The 17,561-nt window shown below is 39.1% G+C and overlaps 1 non-coding gene across 1 annotated transcript; it reads left to right on the top strand.

The window, feature by feature from the left end:
- Nucleotides 1-16,899: 16,899 nt before the first annotated feature.
- LOC148567643 (small nucleolar RNA R71) lies at nucleotides 16,900-17,007 on the top strand. Its single transcript, XR_015881970.1, has one exon. It is a non-coding gene; the product is annotated as a small nucleolar RNA R71 (small nucleolar RNA).
- Nucleotides 17,008-17,561: the final 554 nt, after the last annotated feature.

Here is a 17,561-nt window from a genome sequence, read left to right as displayed (position 1 = left end):
TCCATAACCATTTGAATCCGCCTGACTGAGATTTACAAGATGACCATAGCTTGCTTCATACCAACAATCTCCGTGGGATCGACCCTTACTCACGTAAGGTTTATTACTTGGACGACCCAGTGCACTTGCTGGTTAGTTGTGCGAAGTTGTGATAAAGAGTTGAGATTACAATTGTGCATACCATGTTGATGGCGCCATTGATGATCACAATTTTGCCATACCAAGTTTTTGGCGCCGTTGCCGGGGATTGTTCGAGTTTGGACAACTGACGGTTCATCTTGTTGCTTAGATTAGGTATTTTTCAGAATTTTTAAGAATGAATTCTAGAGTTTCAAGGTGATGTTCCCACCATCACACAAGCTGATTGATTCTCATCAATTTAGCTATTGAATGTAATGTCCTGCTGAAGCTTGGCCAAAGATGTCTAATCTTTTTAGACTGAAGCTTTAGACTAACATTGCATGATTCCTGGAATTCTTATTAAAAATTTTGATTCCCTTTATTTTCTTTTCTATATAATTTTCAAAAATCACAAAAAAAAAAAGAAAAAAATGTATAAAACCATAAAAACCAAAAATATTTTATGAGTCTAGTTTTAATTTTTAAGTTTGGTGTCAATTGCATGTTTCTGTTCTTCTTGCATTTTTCGAATTCATGCATGTTCTTCATTGATTTTCAAGTTGTTCTCGATGACTTCATTGCTTTGATCTTCAAATTCTCTTGTTTTGTATGTTTTGTTGTTTCTTACATGCATTTTTACATTGTTATAGTCCTTAGTATACAAACTTTTAAGTTTGGTGTCCTGCATGCAGTGTTTATTTTATCTTAGTTGCATTCTTATTGTTTCTCATCATTAAAACTTCAAAAATATTTTTCAAAATTGTGTCTTTTCAAGTCAATAATACAGAGAATTGAAGATTCAGAACATACAGCAGAGGAATTATACAGAAAAAGTTGGGCGTTCAAAATGCCCAGTGAAGAAGAAAAACTGGCGTTTAAACGCCAGCCAGGGTACCTGGCTGGGCGTTTAACGCCCAAAAAGGTAGAGATTTGGGCGTTAAACGCCAGAATGGGCAGCATTCTGGGCATTTAACGCCAGGATGACACAAGAGGGAAGATTTTGTTTTTAATGCACATTTTTTTTAAGTTTTCAAAAATTTTCAAAATCAAATCTTTTTCAAATCATATCTTTTCAATCATATATTTTCAAAATCAATTTCTTTCCATTTTCAAAAATACTTGCTAACAATTAATGATTTGATTCAAAAATTTCAAGTATATTTCCTTTTCTGCTGAGAAAGGTTTAATGTTTGAATCATATCTTTTCTTGATAGCCAAGTAATTAATTTTAAAAATCAAATCTTTTTAAAATTATTTTTCAATCATATCTTTTTAAAACCATAACTTTTCAATCATATCTTTTTAATCACATCTTTTTCAAAATTTAATTTTCAATCATATCTTTTTGAATTATAAATTCAAAATCTTTTTCAAAAAATCACTTTATTTCTTTCCCAACTTCAAATTTCGAAAATCATTCATCAAGTTTTCAAAATTTTCTTTTAATTATTTCAAAATCTTTTTAATTTATTTTCGAAAATTCTTCCCCTCTTCTCACATCCTTCTATTTAAGGACTAACACTCCTCCATTATCAATAATTTGAATTTTATCTCTCTTGATAAGTTCGAATTCTTCTACCTCCTCCTTCTATTCTTCTTTTCCTCTGACACCTCAAGGAATCTCTATACTGTGACATAGAGGATTCCATATTTTCTTGCTCTCTTCTCTTTCATATGAGCAGGAGCAAAGACAAAGACATTCTTGTTGAGGCTGATCCTGAACCTGAAAGGACCTTAAAGTGAAATCTAAGAGAAGCTAAGGCACAACTCTCTGTAGAGGACCCAACAGAAATCTTCAAACTAGAAGAAGACATGGCAGCCGAAAACAACAACAATGCCAACAATGCAAGGAAGGTGCTTGGTGACTTTACTGCACCTACTCCTGATTTCTATGGGAGAAGCATCTCAATCCCTGCCATTGGAGCAAACAACTTTGAGCTTAAGCCTCATTTAGTTTCTTTAATGCAACAGAATTGCAAGTTTCATGGACTTCCATTAGAAGATCCTCATCAGTTTTTAGCTGAATTCTTGCAAATCTGTGACACTGTCAAGACCAATGGGGTTGACCCTGAAGTCTATAGACATATGCTATTCCCTTTTGTTGTGAGAGACAGAGCTAGGACATGGTTGGACTCACAACCTAAAGAAAGCCTGAACTCTTGGGAAAAGCTAGTCAATGCCTTATTGGCAAAGTTCTTTCCACCTCAAAAATTGAGTAAGCTTAGAGTGGAAGTCCAAACCTTCAGACAGAAGGAAGGTGAATCCCTCTATGAAGCTTGGGAAAGATACAAACAACTGATCAGAAATTGTCCTTCTGACATGCTTTCTGAATGGAGCATCATAGGTATCTTCTATGATGGTCTGTCTGAACTGTCCAAGATGTCATTGGACAGCTCTGCTGGAGGATCTCTTCATCTGAAGAAGACGCCTGCAGAAGCTCAAGAACTCATTGAAATAGTTGCAAATAACCAATTCATGTACACTTCTGAAAGGAATCCTGTGAATAATGGGACAAATCAGAAGAAAGGAGTTCTTGAGATTGATACTCTGAATGCCATATTGGCTCAGAACAAGATATTGACTCAGCAAGTTGGTGCGCAGAAATTGTGATTACACTTTAATTATGTAAAATTCATTGCTCTTTCTTTCTCTGGTAATGGCGCCAAAAACATGATGCCAATACCATGCTTCACAACTTCGCACAACTAACCAGCAAGTGCACTGGGTCGTCCAAGTAATACCTTACGTGAGTAAGGGTCGAATCCCACGGAGATTGTTGGTATGAAGCAAGCTATGGTCACCTTGAAAATCTCAGTCAGGTAGGGTTAAATGTGATTGGATTAGATAATTAAAAGATAAATAATAAAGGATAGAAATACTTATGTAAATCATTGGTGAGAATTTCAGATAAGCGAATAGAGATGCTTTCGTTCCTCTGAACCTCTGCTTTCCCGCTATCTTCATCCAATCAGTCTTACTCCTTTCCATGGCTGGCTTTATGTGATACATCACCATTGTCAATGGCTACTTTCGGTCTTCTCTCGGGAAAATGATCCAAATGCCCTGTCACGGCACGGCTAATCGTCTGGAGGCATCACCCTTGTCAATGGTTTCATCCTATCCTCTTAGTGAAAATGGTCAACGCGCCCTGTCACGGCACGGCTATTCATCTGTCGGTTCTCGATCCTGCTGGAATAGGATTTACTATTCTTTTGCGTCTGTCACTACGCCCAGCAATCGCGAGTTTGAAGCTCGTCACAGTCATTCAATCATTGAATCCTACTCGGAATACCACAGACAAGGTTTAGACCTTCCGGATTCTCTTGAATGCCGCCATCATTCTAGCTTACACCACGAAGATTCCGATTAAGAGATCTAAGAGATACTCATTCAATCTAATGTAGAACGGAAGTGGTTGTCAGGCACGCGTTCATAGGGAATGATGATGATTGTCACGTTCATCACATTTAGGTTGAAGTGCGAATGAATATCTTAGAAGCGAAATAAGATGAATTGAATAGAAAACAGTAGTACTTTGCATTAATCTTTGAGGAACAGCAGAGCTCCACACCTTAATCTATGGAGTGTAGAAACTCTACCGTTGAAAATACATAAGTGAAAGGTCCAGGCATGGCCAAGATGGCCAGCTCCCAAAACGAGATCACAGGATCAAAATACAATCCAGGATGTCTAATACAATAGTAAAAGGTCCTATTTATAATAAACTAGTCACTAGGGTTTACAGAAATAAGTAATTGATGCATAAATCCACTTCCGGGGCCTACTTTGTGTGTGCTTGGGCTGAGCTTGAGTGTTGCACGTGTAGAGGTCCTTCTTGGAGTTGAACGCCAGCATTTGTGCCAGTTTGGGCGTTCAACTCTGGTTTTGGATCCTTTTCTGGCGCTGGACGCCAGAATTGGGCAGAGAGCTGGCGTTGAACGCCATTTTGCGTCGTCTATTCTTGGCCGAAGTATGGACTATTATATATTGCTGGAAAGCCCTGGATGTCTACTTTCCAACGCAATTATAAGCGCGCCATTTTGAGTTCTGTATCTCCAGAATATCCACTTTGAGTGCAGGGAGGTCAGAATCCAACAGCATCAGCAGTCCTTCTTCAACCTCTGAATTTGATTTTTGCTCAAGTCCCTCAATTTCAGCCAGAAAATACCTGAAATCACAGAAAAACACACAAGCTCATAGTAAAGTCCAGAAATGTGAATTTAACGTAAAAACTAATGAAAACATCCCTAAAAGTAACTAGATTCTACTAAAAACATACTAAAAACAATGCCAAAAAGCGTATAAATTATCTGCTCATCACAACACCAAACTTAAATTGTTGCTTGTCCCCAAGTGATGACAAGTCATCTTAGCCTATTTTAACTACTCTTTTTCTTTTGTTTTCATTAGAATTATGCACTTTCTTGAGCTACAAGCAAGCCAATTTAGGTAGATTTTCATGCTTCCTTTGATTTGATCAACCATAGATAAATTAATGCAATTTCATGAGGTTTGATGCCATAATTGTTACATATTAAGATAAAATGAATATCTCATAATTTTGAGCATAGCTTTGATGTGTTTGGTTGATTATGATAGGTGAAGAAAGCTTGGAGAAAGGTTGAAGCAAGAAGGAATGGCTAGGAGTAAAGGGAGGACAATGGAATAAGTGAAATTGAACCAGGAAGCAAAAAGCTGGACCTAAAGTTAGCCTCAAACTTTTGCACAAACTTTTGGGTGAAAAGTTAGCCCCAACGTTAGACCCCTAACTTTTGGGCTAACGTTGGAACTTAAAAATCACTCCCTGGGCACCAAAAGTTTGCGCCAACGTTAGACCCCTAACTTTTGGGCTAACGTTGGCACATGAAAATCACTCCCTGGGTTCCAAAAGTTTGCGCCAACGTTAGACCCCTTACTTTTGGGCTAACGTTGGCACATGAAAATACCCCCTGACCACCAAAAGTTTGCGCCAACGTTAGACCCCTAACTTTTGGGCTAACGTTGGCACATGGGAAATACAAAGGGGGAGCGAAAGTTTGCGCCAACGTTAGACCCCTAACTTTTGGGCTAACATTGGCGCCATAAGTGCACAAGGTAAAGCCAACGTTGGAGCAAAAGTTAGACCCCTAACTTTGGCACCAACGTTGGTATCAGCAGATTATGGTAGCTGATATGAAATGTTGGAGCAAAAGTTAGACCCCTAACTTTTGCTCAAACTTTTACTCCAACTTTTGCAAAACTCCAACCCGGTTCAATTGGTTCACTTTGGTTCCTCTCCAAACTCCAAGAGCAATCAACCAAGGCCTCTTTCAACCCAATTCCACCAAGAGCAAAGGCCCAACTCAAGGCTCGAAGATCATTTTGAAGAAAGTGTATAAATAGGAGAGAATTCAAGTTTTCGGGGAGCTTTTCCTTTGAATTTCATAATAGTTTTCGGAGAGCTTTGATATTGAGTGATCTTTAATTTCTTAGTCTTGGGGAAGGAGAATTCATTTCTCTTCCTCTTAGTTTTATTGCTTTCAATTTCAATTACACTTGTCTTGGATCTTGGGTTGAAGAATTGAAGGAATTCTGTTTCAATCTCATCCTTGGATCTCTCTGTTTATTTACTGCAATTGAATTTCTGTTTCTGTTACTTGCTTCTCATCTACTTTCCTTGCAATTTACAATTCCCTTGCAATTGTTATTGTTGGATCTAGGAAGGCATTGAGATCTAGACTTGGTTTTCTAGTCTCTGGGACCTGAGATCTGAATTCCTAATTTACATTTTGTTTCTTGCTTTTAATGTTCATTTACTTTACTGCTTCAAGATCCGATTCAACCCAAACCTTCTTTTACTCTTTTGTTTGATGCAAGTTACTTTTCTTTGTTTAATTTCTGCAAATCCAACTCCTAATCCCCTTTACATTTCGAGCTATTTACATTTCTTGCATTTTAAGATTCCGCAATTTACATTTCTTGCACTCTAAGTTTCTGCCATTTAATTTTTTGTTCTTTAAGATTCAGTAATTTAATTTCCTGCTCTCTTTAATTTCATGCAATTTAAATTCTGCAAATCACAAATCACCCAACCAAATCTTGATTCGCTTGACTAAATCAACCACTAAACTAAAATTGCTCAATCCTTCAATCCCTGTGGGATCGACCTCACTCCCGTGAGTTTTTATTACTTGATGCGACCCGGTGCACTTGCCGGTTAGATTTGTGTGTTTTGGGAGAAATTTGTTTCTCCACCAAAATACTCATCAAGTTTTTGGCGCCGTTGCCGGGGATTGAAATAGATTGACAATGATTAAGTGAAGTGGAGATCTAGATCAAGCACTTTTTCTTTTCTGTTTCTTTAACTTTTGACTAACATACTAACTGTTTGAATTTTTGCCCAAGCTAACTAATATTTCACTTCAGCCATGGATTGAAGTGTTATTGCTTTTCTGGTATTGTGTGATTCTTGTGTTTTGCTTGTATGTCAGATACAAGAAGAGAGATCCCTACCTTTCATGAAACTGACGAAAGAATCCTCCGAAGGCCAAGAAGAGAAGCAAGAGAAAAAAATGTTGCTGGAGAGGAAGAATCAAATGAAGAATATCATGAATTGGAGGAACACTCAACAAATCCAACAAATCCACCAGTGAGAATGGCTAACAACAATGGTCAACCCCAGAGGAGAGTCTTGGCTTCATATACATTTGCTAATCCAAGGCATTGTGGAAGCAGCATTCTCACCCCTAATGTCAATACAAATAACTTTGAATTAAAGCCACAACTCATCACTTTAGTCCAAAACAATTGCTCTTTTGGGGGAGGACCGTTGGAGGATCCAAATCAACATCTATCTACCTTCTTAAGGATTTGTGACACTGTCAAGTCCAATGGTGTGAATCCTGAAACTTACAAGCTTCTGCTGTTCCCGTTCTCATTAAGGGACAAGGCCGCACAATGGCTTGAAACTTTTCCCCAAGGAAGCATCACTAGTTGGGATGACTTGATAACTAAATTTCTAGCCAAATTCTATCCACCTCAAAGAGTCATCAGGCTGAAGACTGAGGTGCAAACATTCACGCAATTGGATGCTGAAAATCTGTATGAAGCATGGGAAAGATACAAGGCTTTGCTGAGGAAATGTCCACCAGAAATGTTCACTGAGTGGGACAAGCTACAGAACTTCTATGAAGGACTCACTCTAAAGGCTCAAGAATCACTTGACCACTTAGCTGGAGGATCATTGCAACTGATGAAAATAGCAGAAGAAGCCCAAAACCTCATTGATATGGTGGCAAACAATCAATATTTCTTTGCTCATCAGAGACAACGCCAGCCATCACAAAGGAAAGGAGTGTTAGAAATGGAAGGGGTTGACATCCTCCTAGCTCAAAACAAGATAATGCAGGAGCAGATTCAACAACAATTTGAGCAGATGGCTAAAAAGATTGATAGCTTGCAAGTTGCAACAGTGAATACAAGCCAACCATCAACCAAATGGGGGCAAAATGAAGAAAACCAAGAAGATCAGCAGCAGGAGCAACCTCAATATGTGCATAACTAAAGCTCCGGCCAAAATGAAGTCTATGGTGACACCCACAATCCATCCTGGAAGAACCATCCAAATCTCAGATGGGGAGATAACCACACCCACAGCCAGCAACCGTGGCAGAAAAACTCAAACCAAAACAACTCAAGAAACACAACTTACTCAAACCACGACCAGCAAAACACTAATAATAATCAATACAAGAAACCACAAAATACATATCAACCACCCCACCACAATCCACAAACTCATCAAAATAGCATTTCCGCACCAACATCTAACCCCCAAAACTACCACACTACCCCTACAAATAACTTCCAGCAACCACATTCCACCCCCATCATACCACCAATAGACCATCATGAAAGTAGAATTTCAAGTCTTGAGGCAGCCATACAAGCAATTGCTCAGTCCACTCAAAGCTTGGTCAAAATGCAAGAGAGAAATGAAGCTACCATGAAGAGCCTTGAACGACAAGTGGGACAATTGGCCAAACAAGCTGAACGGCCAACCAATGTTCTCCCAAGTGATACAATCTCCAATCCAAAGGACAAAGGAAAAGCTACAAAGTGGGAGGAGTGCAAAGCAATCATAGTGGGAAGTGAAAAGACTAGGGAGAAGGAAGCCATCAATCAAGAAGAACACAACAGAGAAGTTCCACAAGAAGAGACAGAAGAGAGAAGTGAAGAGGATAGAAAGACCAAGAATGCAAAAAGCTCAAAGAGAGATAAGGACATCCCTGAAACACAACTACAAGAAAAGAAGGAAGAGATGAAGCCATATATCCCCAAACTTCCATATCCTCAAAGATTCAAAAAAGAAAACGAGGATAAGCAATACTTAAAGTTCCTGAACATATTCAAGACACTCAGCATCAATATTCCTTTCTTAGAAGCACTTGAACAGATGCCATTATATGCTAAATTTATGAAAGAAGTGCTAACAAAGAAAAGACCCTTGAAGGAAGGACAGATTATTGAAATGACAATGGAGTGTAGTGCTATTCTCCAAAGAGGTCTACCAGAGAAGAAGGATGATCCTGGAAGGTTTTATATACCTTGTACCATAGGAAACATAACTATTGAGAAATCATTCTGTGACCTTGGTGCAAGTATAAGCTTGATGCCTCTATCTCTTATGAGGAAGCTTAAAATTTATGAGCTGAAGTCCACACGAATAGTTCTCCAAATGGCTGACAAGTCCATTCAACAAGCACTTGGAGTTGTAGAGAATGTGCTGGTAAAAGTGGGAAAATTCCTTCTCCCAGTTGCTTTTGTCATCCTGGATATGGAGGAGGATCCTAACACCCCCATCATCCTAGGGAGGCCTTTTCTTGCTACGGGCAGAGCACTGATAGATGTTGAAAAAGGGGAATTGTTACTGAGAGTGCATGATGAGCACCTAGCATTCCATATTTTTAAAACCCCACATGAGCCCACTCAAGAAGAAGAGTGTGCGGAGGATAAGGCCAGAGATCAAAGTTTGAAGGAGGTAGTCAATGAGTTAACTCCAAGACTCCCAAATCCATGCTTGAAAGAAGTAGAGATGGTGCAACAGACCAAAGAAATCAAGGAGGGACTAGATCCAAAATATCCAGATGAGAAATTCAACATCTCAGATAAGGAACCACCAAGGCATGGAGTATCTTTTGAGAAAGAAAAGAAGAAGAGGCCAAGAGGGTGGAGAAACAAGAAGATCCCTACTGAAGGCTTTTCACCAGGGGATAAAGTAGTGTTAAACACCCAACCAATGAAGGTGTCCCCACAATCATCTGAGTACTACACTGTGAACCAGGTCCTTTCACTTGAACACCTAGAGATCATCAAAAAGGAGACCGGAAGGAAGTTCACAGTAAGAGGAGAAAAGCTGAGGCACTATGATTTTCAGCCCCCATGTTCAAAGAATGAAGGATGTCAAGCTAGTGACATTAAAAGAGCGCTTGTTGGGAGGCAACCCAACCTGAGGTAGTTCTTTTTTTTTATAGCTAGTTCAATAAAAAGGTTAAGTAGATTCACCTGTATTGTAAGGAGCTAAGTTTGGTGTTGCACACCAAAACAATTTAAGGGAGAATAAAGGATTCTAAGTTTGGTGTCCCACCGAAATCTCATTTACAAATACATTCTCACCTTCTGCATAAAGGGTTGCTAGCTCCAAGCAATCAGATGAATCATTTAATCATTGTCTGTTTCTAGTTTTTAGTTTTATTGCCTTTAGCAAAGACACAAGGATTTCACATGTGGTTAACTTGATGCATCAGAGGCAGTGGCGAGGGACTAAGTTTGGTGTTCACACACCAAAGTAAGTTCAAAAGCCTATAAGAAAGTCTTGCACACTAACCAATTACCTAAGGGCTTGAGAAGCAAGCAACTTTTGAGAATTGTGCAGGGAATTCACTACCATTTGAAGACACTATGCATCATAACTCAAAAGGGCACAGCAGAAGGAAGGACAAAGGAACTGCAAACCAATAGGTTGTATCTACACTTAACTCTTGCTGTTGAAAAATGCTTTGACTTGTGTCTTGCTAAAGTGTTCATCTAGTACAAGTAGAATCACTCTTAAAATAAGTAAGCTAGTCTAAGTGCGTGCTTGTGTGTTTACTTGACAAAAAGCATGCTTTATCCCCTGCATTTTCAATCCAATAAAAGAAATGTTTGAATGTGAAGTGAGATAGTTCTCTGTTAGATAGAAGTAGAATAAAAGTAAATGGTGGTATGTGTGTGGTTGTATAATAGCTCACTTTTAGTGAATAAAGAGCTAGGATATCTCATTCTAAGTAAAGAGTGGCCTACTGTCTATGAATCTCAATTAAATAAAAAAAAAATTCCTTGGTTAGAAAGAAAAACAAAAAGAAAGAAAGAAAAGAGATAGCCAAAAAGTGGCAGAACAAAAGGAAACAAAAAGAAACAAAGCTGGACACCAATAGCTTGAACTTTAAAATATATGCCTGTGGTGTCTTTGTACTAGGATCCGCTTGGATTAGTAAGCTCTTAGGAGTGCATCAACACTCGGTGACTTGGGTTAACTAATCCGGGATCATCAGCTGAAAGTCCACTATCAAGAGCAAGCTAACTACAAGGCATTTAGTAACCCAAAGAGGTGCTGGGCATCAATGTTATAAGAAGGAATGTGAGCCAAGTGTCTATGGTGAATAATGTGTCAAGTATAAAGAAAATGAAATGAACTTGCTACACATGACACTCAAATAAAGCTTATAAACAAAGTAATAGCCAAGGATAAAGGAATAATGAGAGATCATAGCAGTATGTTACTTGAAGCTTGAAGGAGACTTTCTAGGCCTAGGAGTCAATAAGAAGTGAGTATTTACATATCCACACAAAATCCCATGAACTATCAATAATACTCTGCTAGCATGAACATCCTCTTCCATTTCATTCTTTCTTCTCAATAAATCTTTTCTTGCTTGGGGACAAGCAAGCCTTAAGTTTGGTGTTGTGATGACAAGTCATCTTAGCCTATTTTAACTAGTCTTTTTCTTTTGTTTTCATTAGAATTATGCACTTTCTTGAGCTACAAGCAAGCCAATTTAGGTAGATTTTCATGCTTCCTTTGATTTGATCAACCATAGATAAATTAATGCAATTTCATGAGGTTTGATGCCATAATTGTTACATATTAAGATAAAATGAATATCTCATGATTTTGAGCATAGCTTTGATGTGTTTGGTTGATTATGATAGGTGAAGAAAGCTTGGAGAAAGGTTGAAGCAAGAAGGAATGGCTAGGAGTAAAGGGAGGACAATGGAATAAGTGAAATTGAACCAGGAAGCAAAAAGCTGGACCTAAAGTTAGCCTCAAACTTTTGCACAAACTTTTGGGTGAAAAGTTAGCCCCAACGTTAGACCCCTAACTTTTGGGCTAACGTTGGAACTTAAAAATCACTCCCTAGGCACCAAAAGTTTGCGCCAACATTAGACCCCTAACTTTTGGGCTAATGTTGGCACATGAAAATCACTCCCTGGGTACCAAAAGTTTGCGCCAACGTTAGACCCCTAACTTTTGGGCTAACGTTGGCACATGAAAATACCCCCTGACCACCAAAAGTTTGCGCCAACGTTAGACCCCTAACTTTTGGGCTAACGTTGGCACATGGGAAATACAAAGGGGGAGCGAAAGTTTGCGCCAACGTTAGACCCCTAACTTTTGGGCTAACGTTGGCGCCATAAGTGCACAAGGTAAAGCCAACGTTGGAGCAAAAGTTAGACCCCTAACTTTGGCACCAACGTTGGTATCAGCAGATTATGGTAGCTGATATGAAAAGTTGGAGCAAAAGTTAGACCTCTAACTTTTGCTCAAACTTTTACTCCAACTTTTTGCAAAACTCCAACCCGGTTCAATTGGTTCACTTTGGTTCCTCTCCAAACTCCAAGAGCAATCAACCAAGGCCTCTTTCAACCCAATTCCACCAAGAGCAAAGGCCTAACTCAAGGCTCGAAGATCATTTTGAAGAAAGTGTATAAATAAGAGAGAATTCAAGTTTTCGGGGAGCTTTTCCTTTGAATTTTCATAATAGTTTTCGGAGAGCTTTGATATTGAGTGATCTTTAATTTCTTAGTCTTGGGGAAGGAGAATTCATTTCTCTTCCTCTTAGTTTTATTGCTTTCAATTTCAATTATACTTGTCTTGGATCTTGGGTTGAAGAATTGAAGGAATTCTGTTTCAATCTCATCCTTGGATCTCTCTGTTTATTTACTGCAATTGAATTTCCATTTCTGTTACTTGCTTCTCATCTACTTTCCTTGCAATTTACAATTCCCTTGCAATTGTTCTTGTTGGATCTAGGAAGGCATTGAGATCTAGACTTGGTTTTCTAGTCTCTGGGACCTGAGACCTGAATTCCTAATTTACATTTTGTTTCTTGCTTTTAATGTTCATTTACTTTACTGCTTCAAGATCCGATTCAACCCAAACCTTCTTTTACTCTTTTGTTTGATGCAAGTTACTTTTCTTTGTTTAATTTCTGCAAATCCAACTCCTAATCCCCTTTACATTTCGAGCTATTTACATTTCTTGCATTTTAAGATTCCGCAATTTACATTTCTTGCACTCTAAGTTTCTGCCATTTAATTTCTTGTTCTTTAAGATTCAGCAATTTAATTTCCTGCTCTCTTTAATTTCATGCAATTTAAATTCTGCAAATCACAAATCACCCAACCAAATCTTGATTCGCTTGACTAAATCAACCACTAAACTAAAATTGCTCAATCCTTCAATCCCTGTGGGATCGACCTCACTCCCGTGAGTTTTTATTACTTGATGCGACCCGGTGCACTTGCCGGTTAGATTTGTGTGTTTTGGGAGAAATTCGTTTCTCCACCAAAATACTCATCACCAAGCAACTGAAAATCAAATAGGATGAAAAGAAGAGAATATACTATAAATTCCAAACTATCAATGAAAAATAGCTTCAATCATATGAGCGGCACTTATAGCTTTTTGCCTCTTGAATAGTTTTGGCATCTCACTTTATCCATGGAGGTTCAGAATGATTGGCATCTATAGGAACTCAGAGTTCAGATAGTGTTATTGACTCTCTAGTTCAGTATGATGATTCTTGAACACAGCTTCTTTATGAGTCTTGGCCGTGGCCCTAAGCACTTTGTTTTCTAGTATTACCACCGGATACATAAATGCCACAGACACATAGTTGGGTGAACCTTTTCAGATTGTGACTCAGCTTTGCTAAAGTCCCCAATTAGAGGTGTCCAGGGTTCTTAAGCACACTCTTTTTTTGCTTTGGACCTTGACTTTAACCGCTCAGTCTCAAGTTTTCACTTGACACCTACACGCCACAAGCACATGGTTAGGGACAGCTTGGTTTAGCCGCTTAGACCAGGATTTTATTCCTTTAGGCCCTCCTATCCACTGATGCTCAAAGCCTTGGGATCCTTTTTATTTGCCCTTGCCTTTTGGTTTTAAGGGTTATTGGCTTTTTGCTCTTGCCTCTTGGTTTTAAGAGCTTTGGCTTTTTCTGCTTGCTTTTTCTTTTTCTTTCTATTTTTTTTTCGCCCATTCTTTTTTTCTGCAAGCTTTGTTCTTTGCTGCTTTTTCTTGCTTCAAGAATCATTTTTATGATTTTTCAGATTATCAAATAACATGTCTCCTAGTCATCATTCTTTCAAGAGCCAACATATTTAACATTCTTAAACAACAACTTCAAAAGCCATATGCACTGTTCAAGCATTCATTCAAAAAATAAGAAGCATTGTCACCACATCAATATAATTAAACTAAGTTCAAGGATAAATTTGAAACTCATGTACTTCTTGTTCTTTTGAATTAAAACATTTTTCATTTAAGAGAGGTGATGGATTCATAGGACATTCATAACTTTAAGACAGAGTTACTAACTACTAATGATCATGTAATGAAGACACAAACATAGATAAGCACTTAACATAGAAAATGAAAAACAGAAGAAATAAGAGCAAGGAATGAATCCACCTTAGTGATGGTGGCGTTTCCTTCTTGAGGGACCAATGACGTCCTTGAGCTCTTTTATGTCTCTTCCTTGTCTTTGTTGCTCCTCCCTCATTGCTTTTTGATCTTCTCTTATTTCATGAAGGATGATGGAGTGCTCTTGATGTTCCACCCTCAGTTGCTTCCAATAATTGTGTGGAAGAAAATGTATCCCCTGAGGTATCTCAGGGATCTCTTGATTTGCAGTCAAATGTTCTACCACTGAGCTATAGACCCTTGATGGAAGCTTTTGTCTTTCCTTTACTCTTTCTAGAGGTTTCTCTGGCCTTAGGTGCCATCAATGGTTATGGAAAAAACAAAAAAGCTATGTTTTTACCACACCAAACATAGAATGTTGCTCACCCTCGAGCAAAAGAAGAAGGAATAGAAGAAGAAGAAGAAGATATGGAGGAGATGGAGGGAGGTGTGTATTCGGCCATATGGGTGGGATTGGGTGGGAAAGAGATGTTGAATTTTGAAGGTAAGTGGGTGTATGGATGTGAGTGGTAAAGGGTTAATAGGGAAGAGTGTTTATTGGGAATAAAGGATGATTGAGAAGAGAGAAGAGAGTGAGTGGAGGTAGGTGGGGATCCTGTGGGGTCCACAGATCCTGAGGTGATCCTGTGGGGTCCACAGATCCTGAGGTGTTCAAGGAATTACAACCTTGCACCAAATTAGGCATGTAAAATGCCCTTGCATACAACTCTGAGCGTTTAGCGCCAGGTTGGTGCCTATTTTGGGCGTTCAACACCCATTTAATGGCCATTTCTGGCATTGAACGCCAGAACCATGCTTGTTCTGGGCGTTCAGCGCCAGGATACTGCCCATTTTGGGCGTTTAGCGCCAGAACCATGCTCTGTTATGGCGTTGAACGCCAGGCAGATGCTTCCTCCAGGGTGTGATTTTTCTTCTGCTGTTTTTGATTCCGTTTTCAATTTTTATACTTATTTTGTGACTCCACATGATCATGAACCTACAAAGACATATAACTAAGAAAAAATAGAGTTAGATAGATAGAAATTGGGTTGCCTCCCAACAAGCGCTTCTTTAATGTCAATAGCTTGACAGTGGGCTCTCATGGAGCCTCACAGATGTTCAGAGCTTTGTTGAGACTCTCCAACACCAAACTTAGAGTTTGGATATGAGAGTTCAACACCAAACTTAGAGTTTGGTTGTGGCCTCCCAACACCAAACTTAGAGTTTGACTGTGGGGGCTCTAGTTGACTCTGTTTTGAGAGAAGCTTTTTATGCTTCCTCACTATGGATGCAGAGGGAGATCCTTGAGTTGTAAACACAAGGTTGTCCTTATTTAATTGAAGGATCAATTCTCCTCTGTCCACATCAATCATAGCTCTTGCTGTGGCTATGAAAGGTCTTCCTAGGATGATGAATTCATCCTCTTCCTTTCCAGTATCCAGGACTATAAAATCAGCAGGGATGTAAAGGCCTTCAACCTTTACTAACACGTCCTCTACTTGTCCATAAGCCTGTTTTCTTGAATTGTCTGCCATCTCTAATGAGATTTTAGCAGCTTGCACCCCATAGATTCCCAGTTTCTCTATTACAGAGAGTGGCATGAGGTTTATTCCTGAACCAAGGTCACACAGAGCCTTAAAGATCGTGGTGCCTATGGTACAAGGTATTATGAACTTTCCAGGATCCTGTTTCTTCTGAGGCAATGTCAGTTGATCCAGATCACTTAGTTCATTGGTGAACAAGGAAGGTTCATCTTCCCAAGTCTCAATACCAAATAATTTGGCATTTAGCTTCATGATTGCACCAAGGAACTTGGCAGCTTGCTCTTTAGTAACATCCTCATTCTCTTCAGGAGAGGAATACTCATCAGAGCTCATGAAGGGCATAAGGAGGTTCAATGGAATCTCTATGGTCTCTAGATGAGCCTCAGAGTCCTTTGGTTCCTCAGAGGGAAGCTCCTTATTGATCACTGGACGTCCCAGGAGGTCTTCCCTCTTGGGATTCACGTCCTCTCCTTCCCTTACAGGTTCGGCCATGGTGCTTATGTCAATGGCCTTGCACTTTCCTTTTGGGTTCTCTTCTGTATTGCTTGGGAGAGTACTAAGAGGGATTTCAGTGATCCTCTTACTCAGCTGGCCCACTTGTGCTTCCAAATTTCTAATGGAAGACCTTGTTTCATTCATGAAACTTACAGTGACCTTGGACAGATCAGAGACTAAGTTTGCCAAATTAGAGGTATTTTGTTCAGAATTCTCTGTCTGTTGCTGAGTGGATGATGGAAAAGGCTTGCTATTGCTAAACCTGTTTCTTCCACCATTATTAAAGCCTTGTTGAGGCCTTTGATCCTTCTATGAGAGATTTGGATGATTTCTCCATGATGGATTATAGGTGTTTCCATAAGGTTCACCCATGTAATTTACCTCTGCTATTGTAGGGTTTTTAGGATCATAAGCTTCTTCTGCATAAGAAGCCTCTTGAGTACTGTTGGATGCAGCTTGCATTTCATTCAGACTCTGAGAAATCATATTGACTTGCTGAGTCAATATTTTGTTCTGAGCCAATATGGCATTCAGAGTATCAACTTCAAGAACTCCCTTCTTCATAGGCGTCCCATTACTCATAGGATTCCATTCAGAAGTGTACATAAACTGGTTATTAGCAACCATGTCAATGAGTTCTTGAGCTTCTGCAGACGTTTTCTTTAGGTGAATGGATCCACCTGCAGAAGTATCCAATGACATCTTTGATAACTCAGATAAACCATCATAGAATATATCCAGGATGGTCCATTCTGAAAGCATGTCAGAAGGACACATTTTGGTCAACTGTTTGTATCTTTCCCAAGCTTCATAGAGGGATTCACCATCTTTTTGTTTGAAGGTTTGAACATCCACTCTAAGCTTGCTCAGCTTTTGTGGAGGAAAGAACTTGGCTAAGAAAGCCGTGACCAGCTTATCCCAAGAGTTCAGGCTGTCTTTAGGTTGAGAGTCCAACCATATTCTAGCTCTGTCTCTTACAGCAAAAAGGAAAAGCATGAGCCTGTAGACTTCAGGATCTACTCCATTAGTCTTAACAGTATCACATATCTGCAAGAATTCAGTTAAGAACTGAAAAGGATCTTCAGATGGAAGTCCATGAAACTTGCAGTTCTGCTGCATCAGAGAAACTAATTGAGGTTTCAGCTCAAAGTTGTTTTCTCCAATGGCAGGAATGGAGATGCTTCTTCCATGTAAATTGGAATTAGGTGCAGTAAAGTCACCAATCATCCTCCTTGCATTATTATTATTTTTGGCTGCCATCTCCTCTTCCTGTTCGAAAATTTCTGAAAGGTTATCTCTGGATTGTTGTAATTTAGCTGCTCTTAATTTTTTCTTCAGAGTCCTTTCAGGTTCTGGATCTGCTTCAACAAGAATGTTCTTGTCCTTGCTCCTGCTCATATGACAAAGAAGAGGGCACA

This window comes from Arachis ipaensis, chromosome B4, assembly GCF_059453495.1.
Source record: "Arachis ipaensis isolate K30076 ecotype BB chromosome B4, ASM5945349v1, whole genome shotgun sequence".
NCBI classification, from domain to species: domain Eukaryota; kingdom Viridiplantae; phylum Streptophyta; class Magnoliopsida; order Fabales; family Fabaceae; genus Arachis; species Arachis ipaensis.
This window is presented reverse-complemented; position numbering and strand designations above follow the sequence as displayed.